The 27,983-nt window shown below is 41.2% G+C and overlaps 1 pseudogene; it reads left to right on the forward strand.

Annotated features, from left to right (window-relative positions):
* Positions 1–3,084: 3,084 nt before the first annotated feature.
* LOC113836985 lies at positions 3,085–24,744 on the forward strand (annotated as a pseudogene).
* The last annotated feature ends 3,239 nt before the right edge of the window (positions 24,745–27,983 follow it).

Here is a 27,983-nt window from a genome sequence, read left to right on the forward strand (position 1 = left end):
GGTTGCACATAAATACACAAAGAGGGGGCATCTTAATTGAAGATGGTTCAAGCATCATTATATTTGAAACACATCATTCCTTATCCTTTCAAGTAAGATATCAGTCCAAGAGCTCACTATTTATGAATTCACAGATCAGTATTTAAGATGAGACCACTAAACTACTATTTTGTAGTTTATATACATGAAATTAAGGGTTTGGAAGTAAATACTTTTTTTGTGAAAAATTTAAAGTTGTGAATGAGTCTTTAATTCATACAGTATTTGTTTGTACTCCCTACCATCAATCCTTAATGACTTTCCATAGAGAAAAATCCATTTCTTTTGTCTGGACATTTCTTAGCAATAGTAAACTGATCTTGCTGATAGTTTATGTTTCCACACATATTAAATCTTGTTGTAATACTTGTCACTATCCATTTATTATCTTTAAAACGAGTCATGAAGAAATGGTGTTTATCCTCAAATAAAGCAGCTATGGGTTTAAGGACAACATCTATATTCAAGTGCAGCTGGGTCCAGTACCTCAGTTGTGGCAGTGTCCTCTTGAGATTGCCCAGAAATGCTTTCTTATCTGAAATCCTCATCTAGATTTGGAGGCCAGACTTTAGAATCCTAAGATTTGGAGTAATAAATGCCTTAGGAACCAACAAAGATCAAGATATTGCAAAGTAAGGGAGTGGGGACTCATCTGGAAATAGTAACAAGGCATGCAGGTGGAGAAGCTGAGCCCCAAGACTTCAGAGGACATGGTTGACAGGAGGGAGGAGGGAGGTATGTGTTTACAAAGAGCTGTCGGGGCTGTCCTTAGCAAGAAATGTGTGAGGAGTGCACATGGGCCCCAGGTATATAGACCCCAGGGTTATGGGTACCTAGGGTATGTGCCTCAGGTATGAAGACTCCAGATGTATAGTCCCCAGAGGTCTGTGTCCCAGGAGTGTGGACTACAGATGTGTAGACTCCAGGTATAAAGACCTGGACACCAGGAGTGTGGACTTCAGGTGTGTGGACTGTAATGATAAGTCTTTCTGCCAAGCCTCCTGAGTTCTGTCTTGCCAGGATCATATGGTGGCTCCAGAGCAGAGAGCAGGAGGAAGAGGAAGAGAGCGATTTCCTTCTTGTCCCTGCTTATATTCTGAGTCTTCCTGCTATGTCACTTCCTGCCTGGATCACAAGACTTCTTTTTACTACATTTCCCAGAATCTTCCTTGACTCCTAGTCCTGCCTAACTTGCTGCCTCATTAGCCAAACAGTGCTTTATTCAACAACCAATAAGATAAACATACACAGAAGGACATCCCCCACCATTTAGGACTTTCACTAGACTAACATTTTTTCCCCACAGGAACCCACGAGGCTGTTGTGGCTGTGTTTGTCCCAGTTCAGCAGGAAGTAACATGGAGAATACTACGCCCCCTTTCCCCACTATTGACACTTAGTTAGGGTTAGTTTCCTACTGTTTAAGGTTGGGTTTGGAAGGAGGTGTTCAAACTTGGACAGCTCTTTCAGATGATTTTAAGGTTTAATCGGAGTAGTTAAGATGTGACATTAGTAGATTATTTTAACTTCTTGTGATTCACCCTATGATTGTTAATCACAGATAATTTATACTGTTAAGTTTTAATCCTCTTTTAGACTAAAAGGGGAATTGTAGGGGAAATGCTGGCCATGCCCGCTTGGGGGCTGTCACAGGTGATGCAGACCACGCACACTTGGGCGAGGTCAGGGTGACATAGCAAGACATTAAATATGAGAGTTGCATGCCTGTGGCTCCCTCTGTTCCCTGACCTGCATGGTACAAGACTGACTCTGTCACATGAGTACTTTCCCAATAAACCATCTGCTCATCAAACTTGCTCTGATTCCATTGCAATCCACATTGTGTTTCACATTAGTGGACCTCAGGTGTGTGACTTCCAGCTATGTAGGATTCTAGGTGTATAGACCTGGAATGTGGACCCCAGGTATGTGGACTCCTGGTGTGAAGACTCTTGGTGTGTGTGTAACTTACAAATATGTGAAATCCAATTGTGTAGACCTTGGGGTATATGGGCCATAACTGTACATTTCCTAATATTTAGACCTCAAGGTGTATGAGCCTCACCTGTATGCATGCAAGCATGTGGGCTGCAGGTGACTAGGTCCCAGGTATGTGGACTCTAAGTATATTTCCACCCCCTTGGATGTCAGGCCTTCAGGGTGAGGCCTGGGAATTGAATATGAAGGCAGAAGGAGGAAATGTGTCCTGTCATATTGGGCCATTCTTTTATTGGCTCAGATATAAAAAGTACTCAGAGCAGGCAAGATGGGTCAGTGCGTAAAGGCTGACCCCCTGAGTTCAATCCCCGGAACCCATGGAAAGGTGAAGGGAGAACCAACTCCTGAAAAGTGTCCTCTGATCTCCACACTCATGTTCTGTACACCACATACTATAATGACCAGTTTTCAAATTGAAGGGGGAGGGGATTTAAGATCCCTAACAGAAAGGAAGTCCAGTCATAACCTTGAAAATGTGTTTACCATTGTAAACCATAAGTGAGTATGCAAAGCCAGGTTACCATGTTTTGCTTTTGTACAGCTTAAAACCATTCTTTTTCATTTCTTTTTTCTTTTTCTTTTTTTTCCATTTCTATGGTTGGCATTTGCACAGGGTTTCTTACATACTTTTCTCCTTTGTCACTCATTAGCTCAATTAGAAAGAAAAGATGGGCCAATGACTCTGGGACCCCAGCTTGCTATTTGTCTATTTTGGTTCTATGGTTATAAATGTATATTCTAATGCATATGTTAAAAGAAGATGCTGTCATAGTATAATATGGGTTGTACAAATAAACAGACAAGGGGTGGTGGTGTAGCTCAGTGGTAAAATGTTTGTCTAGCATTTGCAAGGCCCCAGTTTCTATCTTTAGTACCACAAAGAAGAAAGAAGAGAGATGGGGAGAGGGGTTCAAATCCAGACTGGATCACTTATTCGATGTGTGACATCTTGGGGAAGTTGTTTATGTTTCAGTTTCTTCACCTAGAAAATGAAGAAACAATTCTCATCTTGCAGAGTTTTGTAAGGAGTGAGTGAGATCATAAGTAATGCATTCAGCAGGAGATGAGTATGTGCTGATTGTGGCATTCTTGTCAGAGTGTGACAGTCCAGGTGAAGTGACTTCCGTCCCTGCTCTGTCTGACGCTGTTCCTTGTGGAGAGCACCTCTTGTTGAGGCTCATGAGGCTGGTTGTAGCAGCATTGTTAGACATTGGCAAAGCTGGTGATGTAGTCTGGTCTGGGAGATATACACCACAAATTATTTCCAACCAAGAAAATAGTGGTGTGTCCGCATGTTTGATTTGAATGTGTACTATTCAACTTAAGCTTTACAATGAGCTTTGTACAATAGCAGGTTGAAACCGCAGTTCTTTGAACAGTAGGAATTTCAGAACTTGTGGTATGTGAGCTCTATTTATGTCTTTTCCTTCGTATTTGAAACTCCTTGTTTGAGAATGTAGAAAGTTCTATCATTTCAGACATCAGAATTAGCATTGAAAACATGGGATTCTTAATCAGGTTGATGAAAGTAATTTATTGTTTGCCGTGTCAAACATGGCATGCTATTTGTCACATTGTGGTCTGTGTGTCTTTCTAGAAGCTTTCGACTTTGATCTAAGTCAAAGTACAATCAGTAGCACAGATGACAGCACAACCCCCCCATAACACCAGTGATGTGCATTGTCACTCAGAGTCTAAACCAACAAGTACAGAGGTGCAGAGTCAAAAGCTACCTGACTTTAAAGAGGCTTGTGCGTTCTTGTGAGAGCAGACCTCTGCCTCTCTTGGCAGAGACAAAGGTGTAGAACAATTTATTGGTTAAAGATTGGGTTCACTGTGTGCAGTCAAAAGGCGCCTCTTCAAGGCCAGATTCTGGTCCTCGCCTGCATTTTTAGGTAAACACTGGCATTTAAAAGACCTTGCAGAGCCAGGCTCCTAGCACATAAAAGCGGCTTTCTTAAACTGTCATCAGAATGGATTTTAGAACGTGCTTTTAATGCTTACAAGGTTGATGTTTGCCTTTTAAAAATGCTATTTGAGATAGGTTTTTTATTTAACTTTCACCTCGGCATGCCTTTTACCTGGTTTGTAGCAGCATTAAGGAAACTTACCTTGTTGTGAGACCAGACAAAGATTTAGAAAAATGTTGCACAATGTGACCTTTTAAAAGTCAGGGCTTTAAAAAAAATCCTTGTTTAAACACTATAAAAACAGGATGAAAAACAAAGGTATATAATCTCAATCTGAACACTGGGTCTCAGATTCTTTTATTGAGTGGAGTTGATTATTCTGCAAGATTCTTTCTCAGCACTGGTCTACTTCTGTCTTTTTTCTAGTTCTAAACAAATAATTGCTAAAATCAAGAAATATTATAGAGACTGGGATGGAAACCTTTATATGTATGTGAGTCTGACTCCTGTCTGGTGAGCCTCAGATGCTGCTTTTGGAGAGGTTGCAGAGCTTTGAGCTGTGTATTGCAACATTACCAGGAGCAGTGTGGGCAGTACCTGCGGCATAATCGCTTAAGTCCTTACTGCCATTCCTTTGTTTCATACTCTACAGTAAGAGAGGTCCTATTAACTTGCATTGATGATATCCCTATGTTTTTAAAGTCAAATATATTGAGGGAAAAATACATACTCCTTTTATAATTCTCAGTTCTGTGACAAATACAGTCACATGATGACCCCCATACTCAACTCAGCATAACCACTGCTCTCTTAAGGTTACTTGTGGTAGTTCCTCCCCTTTGTGGCAACTGGCAGCTACTCACTTGTTTGAACTGCCTGTAACTTTGTCTATTCCACAGTGTTACATTTAGGAAGATTTACAATATGTAACTTTTGAAATCTTGCTCCTCTCCCTTGGCAGAATGCATTGGAGATTCTTGCATGTTGCTACATGCATGCACAGCTTTTTGTTGCTAAGATTTATTCCATCATGGATGGCATCTCACTTTATTTATTCCTTTGCTGGTTGATGGACAACTGGTGCTTTCCAGCTTTTGGAAACTACAGGCAATTTACTATGAACACTCCTGTACTGATTTCTGTGTGAGCATGGGTTTGCCTTTATGTTGGATAAATATATCAGTTGTTGGGTCCTATGGTCAGTGTGTTCAAGTTTGCAAGGTTTATAAGATATTGCCACTTTCCGGGAGCTCAATAGATGAGTTCTAGGTGCTTCACACACTCATTAGAATATAGTACAGTTAGTTTTTCCTCTCTTCTTCCACTTTCTAATAATGTATCATGTGTAGGCTCATCCAGTTTTATATTTTCAAGATGTAGAATGGTGCTGAGGCTTCTTTGTCAGCCACACACTCTCACTGGTGATATATTTGTTTAATCTTTGTGCCCATTTAAAAAATTTATTGTAGTTAATTGTATTTTCTGGATACAAGTCCTTTGTAACAAAGAGAATATGTGATAATTTCTTCAAGTCCATGGTAATACATTTTTGTTTTCTTAACTGTCTTTTGTTGAGTAGCATAAGTTTGATGAAGCCCAGTTAATCAGTTTTGGTTTTCATGGATTGATTTTGGCTTCAGGATTTCTCCTTATGACTTTTAAAAGTTTTTCAGAGTGACATTTTGCATTTATAGTTACAATATATTTCAGTTCATTTTTTCCATCAGGTTTCAGTTTTGACTGTGAGTATCCAATTGTTCTAGCAGCACTGGTTAAAACCAACCTTTCCCTTGGACTGCCCCAGGTCTTTGATCAAATGGCTATGACTGTGAGGGTCTAGTTTTGAATCTGTTCTGCTCTACTGGCAGGTGTTTCTTCTCTCCCCTTTGCTGCTAGTATCTAGCTGGTAATTGTTTGCTGCAGCTAGAGAGCAATTATCCACTCTGTGTTGTGGGTGTCTTCCAACTCATTCTGTCAGTTCTGTCCTCAACTCTTTCATGTCAAACAACTCATAGTTGTTTGACAGCCTTAGCTCCTTTGTCTTTCCATTATTGGTATGGGATCAGCTTGAATGTATACACAAAAGTTCTTGAGGGATTTTTGTTGAATTGAATTAAATTCACATGCTGATTTGGGAATGAAAAGATGAGAGGGACCCACCTGTGTCTGGGGCACTGGGAAAGTATTAGATAATGTTGAAGCATTGTTAAAATATATTGATTCAGTATTTGTATTAATGATAATTAAAAAAATTCTTTTACATTATTTATTTACTCTTGGGATGTCACAGTGTGCATGTGGAGGCAGAGGATAAATAGCAGAAGTTGGTCTATCACATGGGATCTGGAGATAGAATTCAGGTCCTCAGGCTTGGCAGTAGGTGCCTGTACTCACTGAGCAATTTCAGTAACCCTACTGATAAGTTCTTTAAGTACTTAACGTAAGCATTCCTTCTGACGTTTCTATTCCTGAAAAGCAAGCAAGCAAACGAACAAACAAACCAAACAATGATGGGGTTGGGGTTGGACACTTCTACTACTTATTTCTTGGATTTTTTTTTTGTAGCTACATCTCTGACTCTCTTGAACAAAATAATTGTTAGTCAAAAACTATCTGGATTACTCATATGGTCCTTTTGATTTTGAACACTCTGTGGAGTGTTCAAAACTGAACTTTGATGGTAGTTGTTTGTGTTGACGCCTGATGGTAAAGTCCCAGCCAGGACTGTTTCAGTTTGTACTGGACATTTGTTGTCACAGCCATGGTGGACTCTAGATGAGCCTACGAGGACTTGCACTAGAGCAGTGGTTCTCAACCTTACTAATGCTGTGACCCTTGAATATAGTTCTTCATGTTGTTGTGACCCCCAACTATAGAATCATTTTCATTGCTACTTGCTAACTGTATTGTGAATTGTAATGTTAATATCTGTGTTTTCTGGTTTTAGGTGACCCCTGTGAAAGGGTCATTTGACTCCCAAAGGGGTCAAGACCCACAGGTTGAGAACTAGTGACCTAGACCAAAGGGGGAACACTTTTTTCTGATGGCTTGACAGAGGCGCTACCGTGCCCCATGCAAAAGGGACATTGCCATGATGGGTAGAAACATAGACCTTTATTTGCAAGCACACCTTCTCAGGCTACTTAAGCAGGCAGTTAGCTCATTTTGTGATACTGCTAGGAGATTGTCTCCCATGCTGCCGCTCCAGCATATGGCTTCTCTTGTATAGTCTTTTCTTGCCCACCTTTATCAAAGCGGGCTAAGCTGGAAGGGGAAAAAGAAGTACCAGAGACAGTAGAGCAGTATTGATGGCAGAGGCAGTAGAGAAGCAGCAGTATTGACGTCTAAGCACGAGGCAGGGTGAGTGGCGAAGCAGTGAGGCAGCCAGCTGTTTCAAGCTGAAGAAGAATCAGAGTTGAGTGAGTGGCAGAAAGATCTGCAAAAGTGGTGAATGTTTGTTGCACAGCTGTAAAAGGGAGAGAACCATAGTGTTTTGGGCCAATGTCAATAGAAGCAGCAGCAGCAGCAGCAGCAGCAGCAGCAGCAGCAGCAGCAGCAGCAGCAGCAGCAAAGAGTGGGCATGGCTGCCTCCCAAATGGCACCATCTATGAAAGCAGCCAAAGCACTAACAGGCAGCTGAACAGTTTGAAGGAGCAGCTATCTAGGGCAGGGGCAAAAGGCATTGTGGAAGCAGAGAAAGGTTAGTAACCAAGTCTGAAAAAGGACAGAAGGCTCTAAAGAGCCAAGAAGAGAAATTGAAACCTTGTTCTCAAAAAGAATTTCAGAGAGTTGTGAGGCCAAAGATCTTAGAGGTCAAAGGTCTCAGACATCCCAGGCCCTGAAGCTACAATGCTAAATGCTGCCCAGGACTAAGAAAATCTTAACTTCCTAGGTCTAAAGATGAGTTGAACACTCTCAGAGCCAAGGGTTCCTTTAATGGAAGCCTGCTTGAGAACTGTGATAGAGTTGCTGTCAAATCCTCAGAGATACAAGGGCTACCTGTGGTGGTATCTTGTTTATACTGTAACAAAGCTTGCCTGAAGATCAGAGGGCGGAGCTGGTCTGGAGGTCTGTACAGACAGACAGGAAGTGAGCTGACTGGGTGGAGAGAGGAATATAGGCAAGATGAGACAGGAACTTTGTCTCTTCCGTCTGAGGATTTCCTGGATGGCTGCTCTGCTTCTCTGATCTTTCAGCTTCCACCCCCTGGTATCTGACTTCAGGTTTTTATTACTAAGACCAATTAGAACTTGTGTTACACATTGGCGCCCAATTCAAAGACATGAATTCATGAAAAAGCTGATTGCCTGTGGCTTTGCAGCCACCAATACAGGCTGGAACTCACTTGGGGCTCCCACCAGAGTCACTGCCCCACCTGGCTAGGTTTTCTTTTTCCCCAAGCTTCTGAGTGAATTTGGGATTTTCCTGTTGTAGCCTCTCTGAAACAGTCTCCATCTGCCACCCAAACTCCAGAAGCACCCAGGTTCCAAATGCCACAGGACTTACCCACCCTAAACTAGTTGGTTCTGCTTCCAGGCAGCTCCCACCACATGTCAGTCTTCCCCACAATCCCATGTGTGTTTCTCAGATAGCTGTCTCTATCTCTTTCCCTCCCCTTCCCCTTCCCCTCTCCTCCATGGGTTTCGGGCTTCCCTTAGACCCCCCCTCCTCAGGCTGCCACTCTCAGCTCCCAGCTTCACACTAGCAGCTGTGGCTGTCTTCAGTCAGGCTGTTCACCACCTGTGTTCTCTGCTCAGACATGCTATGTCTCACAGTTCACTATCATTGTCAGCAGATTTAGTAAGACAATTGGGATTCTTAAATGGAGGAATTAGTTAAAAGAGAGAGTTTTTCCCATATTAAAAAAGGAGAAGCACTATTACAATGGAGGGATTTAGGTCTCTGTATAATACTACGCTGGACGGTTTGACAATGGAACAATTAAATGAGATGATAACTAATTTAGATGGGACTTACATAATGTCAGTTATAAACATCAGTTTTATCATTTGTGTTTTATCACACAAATGGTTAATATGAGTGCTAAGATACAAGTTTTAGAAAAACTTAATAAAAATTAATAAAAAATAAGATAGAGATATTCAGACCCAGACAGAGGAATTTAAAGGAGAACCAATGTCAGGGTTGCATTCTAAGGTTAAAGAGGAAGCGTCTAAGGCTTCCAAACAACCAACTTTAGTTTATGCAGTCACCTTAGAGGAACAACCGCCAGATGATAGACATCCCCACGGCTGTGCAAGAGTTAAATAGACTCCTGTGGAAATGCTAGATCTAAGGAATTCAAGGAAGTGATAGTCTCGTATGGCATGCATTCACCTTTTGTGAAGCAGATGTTGAACTCTTGGTCACTTTGTAATAGAATTATTCTTAGAGAGTAGAGAGACTTGGTTAAAACCTTCTTGGAGCATGGTCCTCCATTACAATGGAAGACCTGATAGAAAGATGAAGCTAAGATTATTGACCAATAAGTAGAGTTGGAGGTATGGAAATCTCCCAAGACCAACTTCTTGGAGAGGGAGACTATGTTGATGTACAAAGGCAATCTCTATTTGATGACCACACACTGAATTTATGCCAGACAGTAACTATGAATGCTTGGGACAGAATTAGAAAAGTAGAAAAGAAAATTGAGTCATTTGCTAAAGTTATACAGGACCCAAAGGAAGTCTTTATGGTTTCCTTACAAAGACTTACTTCAGCAGTAAATAGAATGATCCAGATTCAGAAGCTAGACAAATAATAATTGAATCTCTGGCTTTTGAAAATGCTAATGCACAATGCAAAAGGGTAATTAGACTGTGTAGGCAAGATCACCACCCTTGGAGGAATGGGTCCAAGATGCAGTAGAATCTCATGACCATCATGATGCCTGGATAGGAGAGGTGATTTCCAGAGGCTTGAAGAAAAATTGAAATGCCAAAAGTTTCACTTATGGAAAACAAGGTGACTTAAAAAGGGATTGTAGGCAGGGTGTTCCTAGAAACAATGTTTTTTTCTAAGCGTAATTCAAACAGAACACCTCTCCCTTCTGGATTATGCAGAAGGTGTGGCAAAGGCAGGCATTAGACAAATGAATGTAGGTTAAACCGGGACAGTCAAGGTAACCCTTTGCTGTCAGGAAATGCCTCGAGGGGCCTCTCACAGACCCCAAAGCCAAATTTGGTTCAGTTGTTTTCTTATAACTGTGGAGAAACTCCTTCTCAGAGCAATTAAAGAACCTAATGCCTATTATAATAAACCATACAGCTCTGGATGATAGAAAAGCTTTAGAAGAAATAACAAAAAATTCAGGAGAAGCTATAAAGCAAATATTTTTGCAAACTTCTATAAATGAACAAAGACCAAAGTTAAAAATATGAATAAATGATGTTGTCATTGAAGGTCAGATAGACACATGTGTGGGTGTCAAAATAATTACACCATAATCTTGGCATACAAATTGGCTACTTCTGGAAGTAAATGTTCAGCTTTTAGGGATTGGGACTTTATCTCAGGTAAAACAGTGCGAGATGGGTTGAGTATATAGGGCCAGAAAGACAGAGAGAAAAATTAAAGCCATATGTGACTAACATAGCAATGAATTTATGGGGACATGATTTGTTACAGCAATGGAGTACTCAGATTAACATTCCTCCAATCTCAGAAACAAACTGTAAATGAATGTATGTTTCTGGGAAAAATATCAGAAGGTATTATAAGGAACAGTAACTGGCCATTCAGATTGTGCAGGCACAACAGCTGCTGATCTTTCAAAGGCACCAGCAGCTCTACCTTTAAAATGGTTGACAGATAAACCTGTATGTCTAAGCAATGACCCTTAACTCAGAAACTGAGATCTTAGAACAGCTGGTACAGGAGCAACTAAATACTCAGCATATTGAAGAATCAACCAGCCCTTGGAATTCTCCTATATTTATTATTAAAACGAAATCTGGAAAATGGAGAATGGTAACAGATCTAAGAGCTGTTAATAAGGTGATTCAGCCAATGGGCTCTCTACAGTCTGGAATTACTTTGCCTTCTCTATTGCCTAAAAGATGGCCTCTCATAGTTATTGATTTAAAAGATTGTTTCTTCGGTATACTTTTATAAGAAAAGGACAGAGAAAAATTTGCCTCCATGGTGCCTACTTATATTTCTCTGCCTGTTAAGAGATATCAATGGAAGTTTCACCCACAGGGAATGTCAAATAGTCCCACCCTGTGCCAATATTTTTTAAGTCAGCCATTGGAAATAATATCTAAGCAATTACCATTATATGGACAATATTTTATTAGCTGACTCAAATGCAGATACTTTAGAAAGAACATTTGAAGAAGTAAATAAAAATTTGCCTTGTTGGGGATTACAAATTGCTCCTGAAAAAATACAAAGAGGAGATTATACTAATTATTTAGGATATAAAATTGGTCTACAGAAAATTGGACCCAATTGATTGATTGCTGAATCTTAATGTCCTTCAAAGATTGCTAGGAGACATTTCCTATCTAAGGCCCACAATTGGAATAGAAAAAAATGAACTGAATAGTTTGTTCAAAACCTTAGAAGGTGACAAGGACTTAAATAGTCCAGGAGAATTATCAACTGAAGCTGAGAGAGAATTAGCTTTGGTGGAAAGGACATTACAAGATGACATATGGATCATTTGGATCCAAAGGTTGATTACGTTTTGGTTATTTTTATCCTCTAAGCATTCTTATACAGGAATATTAATGCAGAGGGAAGACACTATCTTAGAATGAGTCTTTTTACCACATAAAGAGAGTAAAAAATTTAAAACTTATGTAGAAAAGATCTCTGCATTGATTCTAAAAGGAATATTGAGACTTCATCAATTAGCAGGAATAGAGCCTGCAGGAATTGTAGTACCTTTCACTAATGATGAAATTGACAAATTATGGGCAGAAAGTGAACCTTTCCTGATTTATTTGCATTAGTATAGAATGTAGGGGCTCCAGATATTGGTGTTCCCTGAACAATGTGAGGAAGGATCCACTTGGTTCTCTTTATAAATTGAATCCCCTTGCTTTCAGGATATTTGTTGTTAATCTCTCCAAAAAGACTACTGTAAGCTCTTTGATCTGTCCAGAATATTGCCCATTTCCTTTAGATTTTTGAATTTTGAGGAATATACTTTTTCAAAGTATGACCTGATGATTCTCTGGATTTCCTCTGTGTCTGTTGTTATGTCCCCCTTTCCTTTCCTGATTTTATTAATTTGCATGTTCACTCTCTGCTGTTTGGTAAGTGTGGATAAATGTTTGTCTGTCATGTTGATTTTCTCGAAGAACCAACTCTTCATTGGTTCTTCTAGATTGTTCTCCTAGTTTCCTTTTTATTGATTTCAGCCCTCAATTTGATTATTTCCTGGTGTCTGCTCCTCTGGGGTGTATTGGCTTCTTTTTTTCTAAAGCTTTTAGTTATGCTGTTAATTCTCTAGTGTGATTATCTCCTGTTTCTTAATGTGGGCACTTAGAGCTATGAACTTTGCTCTTAGCACTGCTTTCAAATGTCCTATAAGTTTGGGTATGTTGTGTCTGCATTCTCATTGAATTCTAGGAAATCTTTAATTTCTTTTTTTATTTCTTCCTTGACCCAGGAATTGTGCAATTGGGTGTTACTTAATTTCCATGAGTTTGTAGGTTTTCTGTAATTCGTGTTGCTGTTGAATTCTAAGTTTAAAGCATGGTGGTCTGATAAGATACAGGAAGTTATTTCAATTTTTTTTGTACCTGTTGAGGTTTGCTATGTTGCCAAGTTTATGGTCGATTTTAGAGAAGGTTCCATGTGGTGCTGAGAAGAAGGTAAATTGTTTTGTATTTGCATGGAATGTTCTATAGATATCTGTTAAGTCCAATTGCACCATACTTCTATTAGTTCTTTGTTTCTTTGTTAAGTTTCTGTCTAGTGTCCTGTCCAGTGGTGAGAGTGGGGTGTTGATATCTCCCACTATAAGTGTGTGTGGTTTTATGTGTGATTTGAGTTTTAGTAATGTTTCTTTTACAAATGTGGATGCCTTTGTATTTGGGGCATAAATGTTCAGAATTGAGACTTCATCCTGATGGATTTCTCCTGTGATGAGTGGGAAGTGATCTCATTCATCTCTTTTGATTGATTTTAGTTTAAAGTCCAATTTGTTGGATATTAGGATTGCTACCCCCGCTTGTTTCTTGGGTCCATTTGATTGGAAAATCTTTCCCCAACCTTTAATTCTTAGGTACCGTCTGTCTTGGAAGTTGAGGTGTATTTCTTGTATGCAGCAGAAGGATGGATTCTGTCTTCTTATCCATTCTACTACTCTGTGTCTTTTTATAGGCAAGTTAAGACCATTAATGTGGATGGATATTAATGACCATTGATTGTTCATTCTTGTTTGTTTTTGATTTGGTGATAGTGGTAAGATTATGTGTGGGATTCTATCACTTTTTCTTTTTCGCTGTTAGTAGAGTGGGATTATCTATTGTCTATATTTTTCTGGTTGTAGTTAACTTCCTTGGGTTACAGTTTTCCTTCCAGAACTTTCTGTAGGGCTGGATTGGTGGATATGTATTGTTTGAATCTGATTTTGTCATGGAATATCTTGTTTTCTCCATCTGTATTGATTGAAAGCTTTGCTGAGTATAGTAGTCTGGGCTGGCATCCATGGTCTCTTAGTATGGGTAGAATATCTATCTGGACTTTCTGGCTTTCAGAGTTTCCATGGAAAAGTCAGGTGTAATTCTGATAGGTTTGCCTTTATAAGTTACTTGAACTTTTTCCTTTGCTGCTCTTAATATGTTCTCTTTATTCTTTATATTTGGTGTTTAGATTATTATGTGGCATGGAGACCTTTATTTTTGGTTCAGTCTATATGATGTTTGTAGGCTTCTTGTATTTTCTGGGCTGGAGAGATGGCTCAGAGGTTAAGAGGACCGACTGCTCTTTCAAAGGTCCTGATTTCGATTTCCGGCAATGACATGGTGGCTCACAACCATCCGTTATGAGATCTGGTGCCCTCTTCTGATGTGCAGATATACATGGAAGTGGAATGATGTATATATAATAAATAATAAAATAAAATAAAAATGAGAGCCATACATGGTCCCCCAGAGAAGCAGAAAGGGGCAAGATCTCCTGAGAAAATTGGGAGCATGGGGAGAGGGTAGAGGGAGCTAGGAGATTGAGAAGGGGGAGAAGAGGAAGGGAGAGGAGGGCATGAGAGAGCAGGAAGGTTGAGTTGTGGGAAGAATATAGGAGAGCAAGGTAAGAGATACCGTAATAGAGGGAGCCATTATAGGTTTACAGAGAAATCAGGCACTAGGGAAATGTCTGTAGATCTACAATGATGACACCAGCTAACAATCTAAGCAACAGAGGAGAGGCTACCTTAAATCCCTCCCCTGATAATGAGATTAATGACTAACTCATATGCCATCCTATAGCCTTCATCCAGCAGCTGATGGAAGTAGAAGCAGACAGCCATAGCTCAACACTGAACTGAACTGGAAACCAGTTGCAGAGAAGAAGGAGTGATGAGCAAAGGGGTCAAGACCAGGCTGGTGAAACCCACAGAAACAGCTGACCTGAACAAGGGAGAGCTTTTGGTCCCCAGACTGATAGCTGGGAAACCAGCATAGGACTGATCCTGAATGTGGGTGTCAGTGAGGAGACCTTGGAAATCTATGGGACCTCTTGTAGTAGATCAGTAATTATCCCTAGCATAGGAATGGACTTGGGAGCCCATTTCACATAGAGGAATACTTCTTGAGCCAAGACACAGATAGGGTTTAGGCTGGTCCTAAACCCTATCCCAAAGGGTGTGACAGACTCTGAAGACTCCCTATGGAAGGCCTCACTCTCCCTGGGGAGCAGAAAGGGTTTTGGATAGGTAGGGTGTTAGTTGGGGGGGCAGGGGAGGAGGGGTGGGAGAGGGAACTGGGAGTGACATGTAAAATAATCTTATTTGTAATTTAAATAAAAATGGAGAAAATATTTTAATAACATAGGTTCTTTTTAAAGTTTTTTTTTTTATGACAATGAGACATGCTTTTCCTGGCAGCACCAGTCTACTTCAGAGAATATGATGGACATTGAAGAAAATCCATAGGAAGTTTACTTTTCTGTGGCAAAAGTTAGCCACTGGGCAAGAAAGTGCTCTTGCCTCGACTGCTGACAATATGCTCGTAGGACACAAAAACAAGGACTTCCAAACTTTGCCAAGACGAAGTAGGACAGCCCTTCGGAATATCCTGCTTCACAGAAAAGTTTGTCAGATATGCTAGGTGTGTAGACCAAAGATTGATGCCCCAATTTTGCAGAGGAACCTTGGGTGACTGTCCAGGAAGCCAGCTGTTTTTGTCATTTCTCACATTTTTGGGAAGTTGCTTGTTTGTACTTCCTGCTTACTCAGGTAATATTATTCCCTTTTCAGGTCTCTGATGGAGTTGAAGACTTTATAGTTATAATTTTCCTTGTTACCAGATTCAGAAAAGAAATTAACTAAAGAGATGTAACGTGTATAAGGTCGAGAGACATACGTAGTAGAATATTATTTGAAGGCCTGTGACTTTTGTTTATACTGCATTTGTTTAACTCTGTGAAGCTGTGGTACTTTGCCTGTCTAAAACACCTGTTGGTCTAATGAAGAGCTGTCCAATAGTGAGGCAGGAGCAAGGAGAGTCAGGGCTGGCCGGCACAGAGTGCAAAAGGAAGGAGAAATGAAGAAAAGGAGCAGCAAGAGAACAAGGAGAGGAGGACATCAGGGGCCAGCCACCCAGCCACTCAGCCAGCCATGGATTAAGAAGGAAAGTAAGATACACAGAAGTAAGAAACATAAAAGTCCAGAGATAAAAGGTAGATGGGGTAGGAAAAGCTGTTTAGCATCAAACCAAGCTAAGGCAGGGCATTCATAACTAAGAATAAGCCTCCATGTGACTTATTTGGTTGCTGGATGGTGGGCTCCCCTACAAAAAGCCAAAAGAGTAAAAAGAGTAAAAACAAAGTACAGACATACATAAAGAGATAGTTTTGGTAATGTAAGTTAGACTGCTGGTGGGAGTGCCAACTTGTACAGCCACTTTGGAAATCAGTATTGTGGTTCCCTGGGAAAATGGGAATCAGTCTACTACAAGATCCAGCAATTCTACTCTTAGGAATATACCCAAAAGATGCACATTCATAATCAAGGACATTTGTTCAGCTATGTTCATAACAGCACTATTTGTAATAGCCTGAACCTGGAAGCAACCTAGATGCCCCTCAACTGAAGAATGGATAGAGAAAATGTGGCACTTTTACACAATGGAGTACTACTCAGAGGGAAAATCAAAAACAAACAAACAAACAAAAAAACAATGAAATCTTGAAATTCGCAGGCAAATGGATGTAACTAGAAGAAATCATCCTGAGTGAGACAACCCAGTCACAAAAAGCCAAAAAATAGTATGTACTCACTTATATATGGATTTTAGACCTAGAGCAAAGGAGTAGCAGCCTACAATCCATACTGCCAGAAAAACTAGGAAACAAGGAGGATCCTAAGAGAAGACATACATGGTCCCCCAGAGAAGGGGAAAGGGGCAAGATCTCTTAAGCTAATTGGTAGCATGGGGGGAGGGTAGAGGGAGTTAGAAAAAAGAGACAGGGAGAAGGGGAGTGGAAAGGAAGACAGAAGAGAGAAGGAAGATTAAGTCAGGAGAGTAGAGGAGAGCAAGAAAAGAGATACCACAATGGAGGGAGCCATTATAGGATTAAAGAGAAATCAGGCACTAGGGAAATGTCCAGAGATCTACAAGGATGACCCCAACTAAGAATCTAAGCAATAGTTGGGAGGCTACCTTAAATGCCCTTCCCTATAATGAGATTATATGCCATCCTAGAGCCTTCATCCAGTAGCTGATGGAAGCAGAAGCAGAGACCCACAGATATACACTGAGCTGAACTCGGGAATCCAGTTGTAGAGAGGGAGGAGTGATGAGCAAAGGGATCAAGACCAGGCTGGAGAAACCCACAGATTTTAGCTGACCTGAACAAGGGCGAGCTCATGAACCCCAGACTGATAGCTGGGAAACCAGCATAGGACTGATCCAGATCCCTGAATGAGGGTGTCAGTTTGGAGATCTGGTTAATCTATGGGGTCTCTGGTAGTGGATCAGTATTTATCCCTAGTATACGAATGGACTTTAGGAGCCCAATCCACATAGAGGGATACTCTCTCAGCCTAGACACACTGGGGAGGGCCTAGGCCCTGCTCCAAATGATGTGACAGATTTTGTGGATCCCCTATGGAAGGCCTCACCCTGCCTGGGGAGCAGAAAGGGGTTGGAATCGGGGGTGCACAGGGCAGGGGAGGAGAGGAGGGCGAGGGAACTGGGATTGGCATGTAAAGAAGCTTGTTTCTAATTTAAATAAAAAAGGAAAAAGTATAGGATAGCTGATCAGGAAAGGAGGTGATGACAAAGCACACCTCAGGGGACCAAATCCTCTGAAGTCATGGAAAGGGAAGGAGGGACGGTGGAAGGGAGAGGGAGGTCGTGGGAGTCAGGCATGGCCCAGCTCGAGAACCTCCTCTGTTCTTGAGCAGATGTAGGAGATACAGCTTCTTCAAGAGGGCTTAGTGTGGCCAGGAAGATGTTTAGACAGACAACTCAGGGCTTAAAACAGAAGGCTTCCTCATCTAGCCAGCGGCCTTCATAGGTACCACAAGGCTTAGATAGCCCAGATGATCCCCATTTTGTGGAGACCATAGAAATCAGGGCATCAGTGTGGGGAATGTAGAGGAGCAGAGAGATGGAGAAAGATGGCATTTGGACTCTGATATAGGAGATGAGAGAACTCCTAGCTTTGTCTGAGCTGTCGGTATCTCCACCCACATGTGTAGGCTGGACTTTAGACTTCAGAGGGTCACAAGAGAAGGACAGATAGTTGAGGGTGAGTATATCCTTGCCCGGGGGGAGGTTGATGCATATGAAGTAAGGGGGGACATGCTAGGGCTCCGTGTTGGTAGCATACTGAAGATGTTGGGCTTCATTCATTAGTGACCTTGGAGATTTATATGAACAGAAGCCTCTCTTAGAAATACAAAGTACCTACAATGTTGAATCTCTTCATTGGTGGCTTTAAGATGCAATAATGGAAAAAAAAACCCCAAAAAACAACTAGGCATCATACTTGTAAATTCCTTGGTCTGTACATCAGTAGTAACTGCATGATACTATGAAAAATTGCTTTCACCTCCTGAGTCATTTACTATCCCTCCACCTTAACCGCAATGTGAGAATTTCCTAACTTTCTTAGTTTAATATCAGTTTTTTGTTGGTACAGGGTTCAATGCTTAGCCCTGGGAAGCCCCTCCCAGTAGGTTTCCTCAAGCAAGGCCTAGCTGTATCTAAGAGCCCTGCCTTCTAACTGCAGAAATAGCCATCCAGGTAGAAGAGACTGGCTGTATGGTTTCTATTTTATGGAGCTATTAACTCAGAGACACCATTACTGAAATATATTTTTTATTATCACAATTAAAGACTGATTTGATTTTATGAGATCATGTATTTTTATTTTATGGAAATTTTATAGGTAAATTCAATTTAAAATATTACCTAATCTTTAAAAAAATAAAAGCAAGCAGAGAATTATAATTATGGTGGTCTTCTCTTGAAATCTGTTGTTAAAATTTCCCTGAAATCTGTACTTTGTACTTTGTGCCTCACAGTAACCACATAATGACTGACCAAAAGCCTCAGGCTATGATGTTACAAGCCATTGTTGGCTTATTAAATATATTACATCTACCGGCCAGCCTGGGAAGTATAGCTCAGTGGTAGAGTGCTTGCCATGTGTAATGTGCTGGGCTCCATCCCTAGCACTGCTTCCACATCTGTCTGTCTGTCTATCTATCATCTATCTATCTATCTATCTATCTATCTATCTATCTATCTATCTATCTATCTATCCCTTACCTATACCTATCCATAGGCACATATCATCTTCAATTAAATGCTTTGCTGATTTTTTCAGCATTTTGAGGTGATTATATTAGAAGGTGGTTTTTCTTGGGGGGGGGGCTCAAGGCAACTCTGTTATAATAAATCTTTCAGCCAAAAGCTGCTGAGCCCCACTGCCACGTGTGCGCTTTACGCCAGCTGCCCACCCGAGTTAGGGCCCAAATGAATACACAGAAACTTGTATTAGGTTCAAATGCTGCTTGGCCAATGACTAGGATTCCGCATCTGTTAGCTCAGTCTTAATTATCATAAACCTATATATTTTATAAGACTTATCTTATCGGACGCCTTATTGGCGTCCCTCCTTGCTGGTGGCTCACATCCTGCCGCTGGAGGAGCGAAGGGGAAAAAGGGAGGGCACTTCCTGTTTCCTTTTCTTTAAAAACATTTTTTTTTTATTAGTTCAAGTTAGGGAACAAGCTTGTTTCACATGTAAGTCCCTTCTCTCTCTCCCTCCCCTCAACCCCATCCCTCTTCCCCCACCCCCAACCTATCCCCCATCCCATCCACCCACCACTCCCCAGGCAGGGTAGGGCCCTCCACAGGGGCTCTGCAAAGTCCACCAAATCTTCCTGTGCTGGTCTTGGGCCCTTCCCCATGTGTCCAGGGCCAGAGTGTAACCCTTCACATGGGATGGGCTCTCAAAGTCCCTTCTTAGACCAGGGAAAAATACTAATCCACTACCAGAGGCTCCCTGGAGTACAGAGGCCTCCTTATTGACATCCATGTTCAGGGGTCTGGATCAGTCTTGTACTGGCCTCCCAGACAGCATCTGGGGTCGTTGTGCTCTCCCTTGTTCAGGCCAATTGTTCCTGTGGGTTTCTCCAACCTGGTACAGACCCCTTCGCTCTTCATTCCTCCCTCTCTTCAACTAAATTCCCGATTTCAGCTCAGTGTATATCTGTGGATGTCTGTCTCTGCTTCCATCAGCCACTGGATGAGGGCTCTAGGATGGCATAAAGAGTAGTCATCAATCTCATTTTAGGGGAAGGGCTTTTAGGTTATCCTCTCCACCATTGCCTGGATTGTCAGATCGTGTCATCCTTGTAGGTCTCTGGAGATCTCCCTGGTTCCAGATCTCTTCTTGGACCTATAGTGGCTCCCTCTGATATGGTATCTCTCATCCTGCTCTCTCTCCTCTATTCTTCCCCCAACTCAATATTTCTGCTCCTCCATTTCCTCTCCTCTACTCCTCTTCTCCTGCTCTTATTGTGGCAGCTCCCTCTCCCCTACCCTCATGCTCCCAATTAGCTCAGGAGTTCATGCCACTTCCCATTCCTGGGGTCCATTTATCCCTTAGAGTCCTTCATGTTTCCTAGTTTCTTTGGTGAAGAGGATTATAGGCTGGTAATCCTTTGCTCTATGTCTAAAATTCATATATGAGTGAGTGCATACCATGTTTGTCTTTTTGTGACTGGGTTACCTCTCTCGGGATGGTTTCTTCTAGTTCCATCCACTTGCCTGCAAATTTCAAGATTCATTGCTTTTTTTCTGCTGAGTAGTACTCCATTGTGTAAATGTACCACATTTTCTCTATCCATTCTTCAGTTGAGGGACATCTAGGTTGTGGCTATTACAAATAATGCTGCTATGAACATGGTTGAACATATGTCCTTGTTGTATGAACATGCATTATTTGGGTATATACCCAAGAGAGGAATGGCTGGATCTTGTAGACTGATTCCCATTTTTCTGAGCAACCGCCATACTGATTTCCAGAGTGGTCTTACAAGTTCACACTCCCACCAGCAATGGAGGAGTGTTCCTTTTTGTCCACATCCTCTCCAGCATAGATTGTCATTGGTATTTTTGATTTTAGCATTCTAACAGGTGTGAGGAGGTATCTCAGAGTTGTTTTGAGTTGCATTTCTCTGATGGCCAATGATTTTGAGCACTTTCTTAAGTGTCTTTCAGCCATTTCAGATTCCTCTGTTGAGAATTCTCTATTTAGTTCTGCACCCCACTTTTTAATTTCATTGTTTGGTGTTTTGGTGGCTAGCTTCTTGAGCTCCTTATATATTTTGGAAATCAGCCCTCTGTCAGATGTGGGATCGGTGAAGATCTTTTCCCATTCTGTGGGTGGTCGTTTTGTCTTACTGACTGTGTCCTTTGCCTTGCAGAAGCTTCTCAGTTTCAGGAGGTCCCATTTATTAATTGCAGACTTCAATGTCTGTGCTACTGGCATAATGTTCAGGAAGCGGTCTCCTGTGCCAATTTGTTCAAGGGTAATTCCCACTTTCTCTTCTTGAAGATTCAGTGTGGCTGGATTTATGCTGAGATCTTTGATCCATTTGCACTTAAGTTTTGTGCATGGTGACAGGTATGGATCTATCTGCAATCTTCTGCATGTCCGAATCCAATTGTGCCAGCACCATTTGTTGAAGATGCTATCTTTTTTTCCATTGTATAGATTTAGCACCCCTGTCAAAAATAAGGTGTTCATAGGTGCGTGGGTTAATATCAGGGCTTTCAATTCGATTCCATTGGTCTACTTGTCTATTTTTGTGCCAATACCAAGCTGTTTTCAGAACTATGGATCTATAGTAGAGCTTGAAGTCAGGGATGGTGATGCCTCCAGGATATCCTTTATTGTAAAGAGTTGTTTTGGCTATCCTGGGTTTTTTATTTTTCCATATAAAGTTGAGTATTGTTCTTTCAATGTCTGTGAAAAACTGTGTTGGGATTTTGATGGGGATTGCGTTGAATCTGTAGATTGCTTTTGGCAGGATTGCCAACTATGTTAATTCTACCTATCCAAGAGCATAGTCACAGGAAAAAAAATGCCCTGCTCCAGGAAGGCCTTACAGGGCTTCCCACCTCACAGCCCAGGACCTAAAAGACCTAAAAGCTGAACAACTTCTTTCCACTGGCACTGATGACAGTGAGCTAAATTTTCCAGGGAATGTTTTGGCTTTGGGAAGAGAGTACAAAGCCCTAGGGGATACTAAAGAAAGAGAAACAGCATGGACATCCAAGGGAAATGAACTTTTTAATAGTTCTAGCTGTCAAATGTGAGACTGGGTTTTGAATGGCACATGCCAGAGAAATACAGAGGAGCCAGATTTGAAACCAAAGGTGAGCTCTTCAGATTAGGGATTCACACACAAATGTTGAAAGGGATGATGGTGAGAGGTCCTGTATGTCATTTCTACTACAGTCTTAACATTTCTTTTAGGAGTTCAACATGAAAAGAATCCCAGTTAGATAGTCCTTAGGTGAAAAATCCTGCTTGGAGAATCACTAGCTAGGACAGCGCTGTGTGGGACCTGCATGCCTCCACTTCAGAGTTCCTAGAATCTGTCAGGGTATACATGTGCTTGATCTCTTACTAGCCACTGTGTAGGTGTCTGGTCTGTGGATCTGTAATGGTGGCCAGTGGCTTCAGGAGGTCAGAAGCAGAAAGAGAGGAGCTTGAGGCATGGCTTTGCTTTGCAACCCCTTTCTGGTGGGTCAGTGGATCCAGCAGGCAGAGCAGGGAAATGCTCCAGCAGTTCTTTGTATTTTTCTGTGTAATTGTTCCCCAATAAACACCCATTTATCGTTTATCATAGGTCTAGTGATATATTTACAATCCTCGCCTTCTCCACTGTGGTAGTGGGGTGCACGTGGAAAGGGTATTCTCCAGGGTTAGAGACACAGACTGGTGAGGTGGCCTTGGCTTTCTGGTGATGCTCAGTTCACTTGGGTCTGCTGTACTTGCTAGTAATGAGAACTGGAGATGGAAACTTGCCAGGAATTTTAGGGTTAGGATCTCAGGAAGGAGCAATTCTGCTTCATGCTCTGCTTCACTGACAACCAGTTTGGCTAGAAGATGAAACTGTTTTGGGTCTATTTCTAGTTCTGCTTGGCCAGAGAAAGACTAAAAATGTTTCGGGGCATTGGTTCATGATCTACTTTCTTGTGTTTCTTTTTGTTGTTGTTTTGTGTTAATCTTTCTTCAATGTTCACACAGTGACTTATGAGCACAGCTGCCTGGAAGCAGTGCAAAGCCAGATACTTGTTGGTTTTGAAGGAGGTATGCCTGAAACTCCTTCTAGATCCTTGGAAGGAAAGGCATGCGAGCAATTTGTAGGTTGGGTTGACCAGTTCACACCCATGCCTCAACCTAGTAAAGCCATATTAAATCTTAGATAGGGAGTTCTCTGAGGCAACCCTTTACTGGGACCTGCTTCTGCTATATAGGAACTCTGCTTGCTTCCTTCTTGAGCTCTTGCCTATAATAAAACTTTTAAAAACTAACTGTTTCATTATCTTTTTGAATTTGTGAGGCATAGAAGCCACTGCCTTGGGGTAGCTTTGGGGGCCATTGATTATCTGGGTTACCTCCAAGATTTATTGTTCACCTGATCTTTAAAAGCTTCATAGAACTCAATGGCCTTTGTTTCCTTCCAATTTCACTACAGGACAAGAGCTTTAAAAGTGGGAAATATGTCTTATTCTTAGGGTTTTTCTAACTTTATGTTTCTCGGTCCTAGGGTTGACATTCTGAATTTGGGGAATATACATATATATATATATATATATATATATATATATATATATATATCATAGGCTTGTTTTAGACAATCACACATAAAGCATAGAGCAGAAGCCCAGGGTCTTATTGGACAGATTCAGTCTGTTCCTTTTTATTGGCACATGTCATAACTTTACTTGAAGTCTATCTATGCCTTTTGCCCTGACCAGCAATACCTACAAGGTTCTGCTGGCTGTGAGGTACAGTTCGTTGCCACTGCAGCAGGGAGGAGGACCATGATCCAAAAGAACCAGAAAAGTTAAGCTGTTTATTGGTGGTCTGAGCTTTAACCACAGTTAGAGATACATTTTAAGAAATGGGGCATACTTACAGACTGTGTGGTAATGATTACCAAACAAAATGTTCCTGGGGCTTTGGTTTTGTGACCTACTCTTATGTCGAGGAGGTGGATGCTGCAGTGTGTGCTCGGCCACACAAGGTTGATGGGCGTGTGGTGGAACCAAAAGAACTGTTTCCAGAGAGGATTCTGTGAAGCCTGGCGCCCACTTAACAGTGAAGAAAATTTTTGTTGGTGGTATTAAAGAACATAGAGAAGAATATAATCTGAGAGACTATTTTGAAAAGTATGACAAGATTGAAACCATAGAAGTCATGAATGACAGGCAGAGTGGGAAAAAAGAGAGGATTTGCTTTTGTAACTTTTGATGATCATAACACCATTGATAAACTTGTTGTTCAGAAATACCACACATTAGTGGGTATAATTGTCAAGTGAAAAGGGCCATTTCTAAAGAAGAAATGCGGTCTTCTGGGTCACAGAGAGGTCATGGAGGTATATGTGGCAACTTTATTGGTCATGGAGGAAACTTTGGAGGTGGCAGAGGTAATTTTGGTCATGGAGGAAACTTTGGTGGAAGAGGAGGCCGTGGTGCTGACAGCAGAGGCAGTTACAGAGGCGGTGATGGTGGAGAGAATAGATTTGGAGGTGATGGTGGCGACTATGGTATAGTCATGGTTACAGTAGAAGATGAGGCTACGGTGGTGGACGACCAGGATGTAGAAACCAAGGTGGTGGATATGGTGGTGGAGGAGGATATGAAGGTTACAGTGAAGGAGGAAATTTTGGTGGAGGTTACCATGGTGGTGGTGGGGACTATAATGACTTGGAAATTATAGTGGACAACAGCAATCAAGTTACGGACCCATGAAAGGGGGTGATTTTGGTGGAAGAAGCTCAGGCAGTCCCCAGGGTGGTGGAAGTGGTGGATATGGTAGCAGAAGGTTTAAAAAGAAAACAGCAGAAAAGGGCTACAATTCTTAGCAGGAGAGAGAGCGAGTTGTCAGGAAAGCTGCAGGTTACTTTGGGACAATCGTCCTAAATTCATTAGAGGAACTATAAAAATCTACCACAGAAGGAACGGTGATCTATAGTCAGAAAAGTTACTTCAACTTAAACAGGAAACCCTTCTTGTTCAGGGCTGTCATAGCCACAGTTTACAAAAGTTCATCTATTGACTAATACAGTGTAGTGTCAATTAGATGTACATCCCTGAGATCTTCTATCTCTTGTAGGCTTTTCTTTTTCTTTTTCTTTTCATTACATATTGCTCTGTAAATTGTGGTAGTGGTACCAGGAATAAAAAATTAAGGAATTTTTAAGTTTTCCAAAAAAAGTTAAACTGAGAAAGGACAATCACTCTGACTGTCCACCAGGAAATAACCCACAGGGAGGAAAAAGTTTGATCTCATGGCCCTGGACCACCCCACACCAAGATCCTCAACCCTGGAGTTGGATGTACAGTGTCTATTAGGTTGCCATCTTGATGTGTGGCTCCTGTATCTGTGTTGTTATTTATATCTGCCCTTACTATTGCAAAGATTTTCATGAAAATTGAGTTAGAGCATACTATGAGCCTTTGGTTTATTATTGAGCTCTGATATCTTGGTTTGATTCGGTTCTATAGCTGTTCACGTAGTACACCTTGCCTTTCAGAACGCGCTGGGCCATGCACATGAAGAAGATAGCCTTTGCCATTGAAATGGGGGAGACACATCAGGAAGGCCTCATGTACAGGACCTTGCAGGAAAGTAGGTGTTGACACAGTGTACTGTGTGAGCTTGAAGAGGATGAACAGATCAGAGACTGACATGCTACAATCTAACAAGTTACTAGAGGCATAGTACTTGTATAGTCCTTTAATAGCAACCTGAGATAACAGAAAATAGTTCAGATAGTAGATTGAATTAAAAAGAAAACCCTACAAGAATTAGCCTATTGGAATTAATGGGAAAAACTTTCCAGGTTGAAGGTTACAAAGTTCTTAATAATTATATTTCTACTGAGTATCATTATAGAATTAGAGTTATAATTTAATAATTTACCAGTAGCATAGTAATACCCAGTTGTCAGAGAAGTGAGTGATGAGATCACTGAACTAAAAATTACAGAACCTCATGGAAATAAATGAAATATGACTTTCATATCTCATGGCCCTGGACCTTCCCCAGACTGACTCTATTTATGAACTGGAGGACACATTATTGTGAAAGTAGGCTTGGTACATTTCCAATCTAAATATTCCTAGCAATATTTTATAGAAACTGATAGATATTGTAAAATTTACATGAAAATGAGAAAGATCCAAGCATAGTGAAGTGAATTTTGAAGAAAACTAGTTAGAGGATGATTGATCTCATATTCACATAAAGTCATCATAGACTGAAATGTTAAGTCCACCTAGGGCTGTGTGTGTGTGTGTGTGTGTGTGTGTGTGTGTGTGTGTATGTGTGTGTGTGTCTGTGTGTGTGTGTGTCTGTGTGTGTGTGTGTGTGTGTGTGTCTGTGTGTGTGTGTGTGTGTGTGTGTGTGTGTGTGTGTGTGAGTGTGTGTGTGTGTGTGTGTGTGTGTGTGTGTGTGTGTGTGTGTGTGATGTCAGTTGGCTGTGTTATTTTTCAATTCATTATTTATATTTTATTTCTGACCTAATTGTCATTCATTTCTCATCCCAGGCTACTGCTACAAAACAGTGAACACTGTGTGGTTTAAATGACGTAAGCTAATTTTCTCAGAGTTCTGGGGCTGAAATCCGAGATCAATCAAGGCAGCAGCATGTCAGGATGAGTGGCCTTCCTGAGATCCCTCCCATAGGATCACCACTTCTAACAGACGGGGGCACTACTCCTACATTTAACCTTGATTATTCTTTAAAGAACCTATATTCAAATGCAGCCATTCAGGGGACAGGAGCTTAACACATGAATAAAGTTTTACTAAAGCAGATAGTCTATATGTAATTTCTCTTTTCTTAGAATTTACAAGTTTGTGTTTATACACTAAATTTTAATCTTTTTCTCCAACATGCACATAAAACTAAATATTTCCATTATGTTGCCACAAAATCTTTTCCCATAGGTTTTTCACATGCAAATTTTTTGGTTCTAGATTTGGAATTTCTATGTGAAATAATGTTGCTCAGCAGGGTCCCATCTCTTTTGTGTATCTGGGTGAAACAATTCATTTTATTAAGTATTGTATTTAAGCATCAAGCTTTATAAACTGGACTGTACAGCTATACTGCCTGGATCGAAATAAGAGTTCTAATACTTACTAATCCCTTCACAGTGGAGAAATTATATATAGTCTTAGTTTCCTCACCTCAAAAATAGGAAAATTGAAGTTGTTAGTTTGGTGTGTGTGTATGTGTGTGATTTTAAGTGCAAGTGCATATATGGTATATGTATGCGTATGTATGTGTGTGTGTGCATATGTATGTAGCATGGCATTTCCATATATGATGGCTATACTTCGTTGTTGACTTGACTACATTTGTTATTAACTAAAATCCAAATATGAAGGGTATACCTGTGAGGAACTTTTTTTTTGTTGTTTAATTTGAAGTAGAATCCATTTCTTTTCTTTAAATTATTATTATTATTATTATTATTATTATTATTATTATTATTATTATTTTGGTTTTTCGAGACAGGCTTTCCTCTGTGGCTTTGGAGCCTATCCTGGAACTAGCTCTTGTAGACCAGGCTGGTCTCGAACTCACAGAGATCTGCTTGCCTCTGCCTCCTGAGTGCTGGGATTAAAGGCGTGTGCCACCACCGCCCGGCTTCTTTAAATTATTTTTCATTTTACATACCAACCCCAGTTCTCCCTCCCTCCCCTTCTCCCGCCACCATACCTCCCAACCTTTTCACCCCCATCCACTTCTCAGAGGGGGTTAGGCCTTCCTTGGGGAGTCTGCCATACTAAGTTGAGGCAGGACCAAGCCTCTCCCCACTGTATCAAGGTTGAGCAAGGTATCCCACCGTAGGGAATGGGCTCCAAAAAGCCAGTTCATGCCCCAGGGATAGGTCCTGGTGCCACTGCCAGCCCCCTCCCGCCTCCAAGTCTTATAACTGACACCCACATTAAGAGGGCCTAGTTCAGTCCCATGCGGGTTCCTCGGCTGTCAGTTCAGAGTCCATGAGCTCCCACTAGCTGGGGTCGGGTCAGCTGTCTCTGTGGTTTCCCCATCATGCTCTTGACCCCTCCCTTGTTCATATCACCCCC

Source organism: Cricetulus griseus, chromosome 8 (genome assembly GCF_003668045.3).
Source record: "Cricetulus griseus strain 17A/GY chromosome 8, alternate assembly CriGri-PICRH-1.0, whole genome shotgun sequence".
NCBI lineage: Eukaryota > Metazoa > Chordata > Mammalia > Rodentia > Cricetidae > Cricetulus > Cricetulus griseus.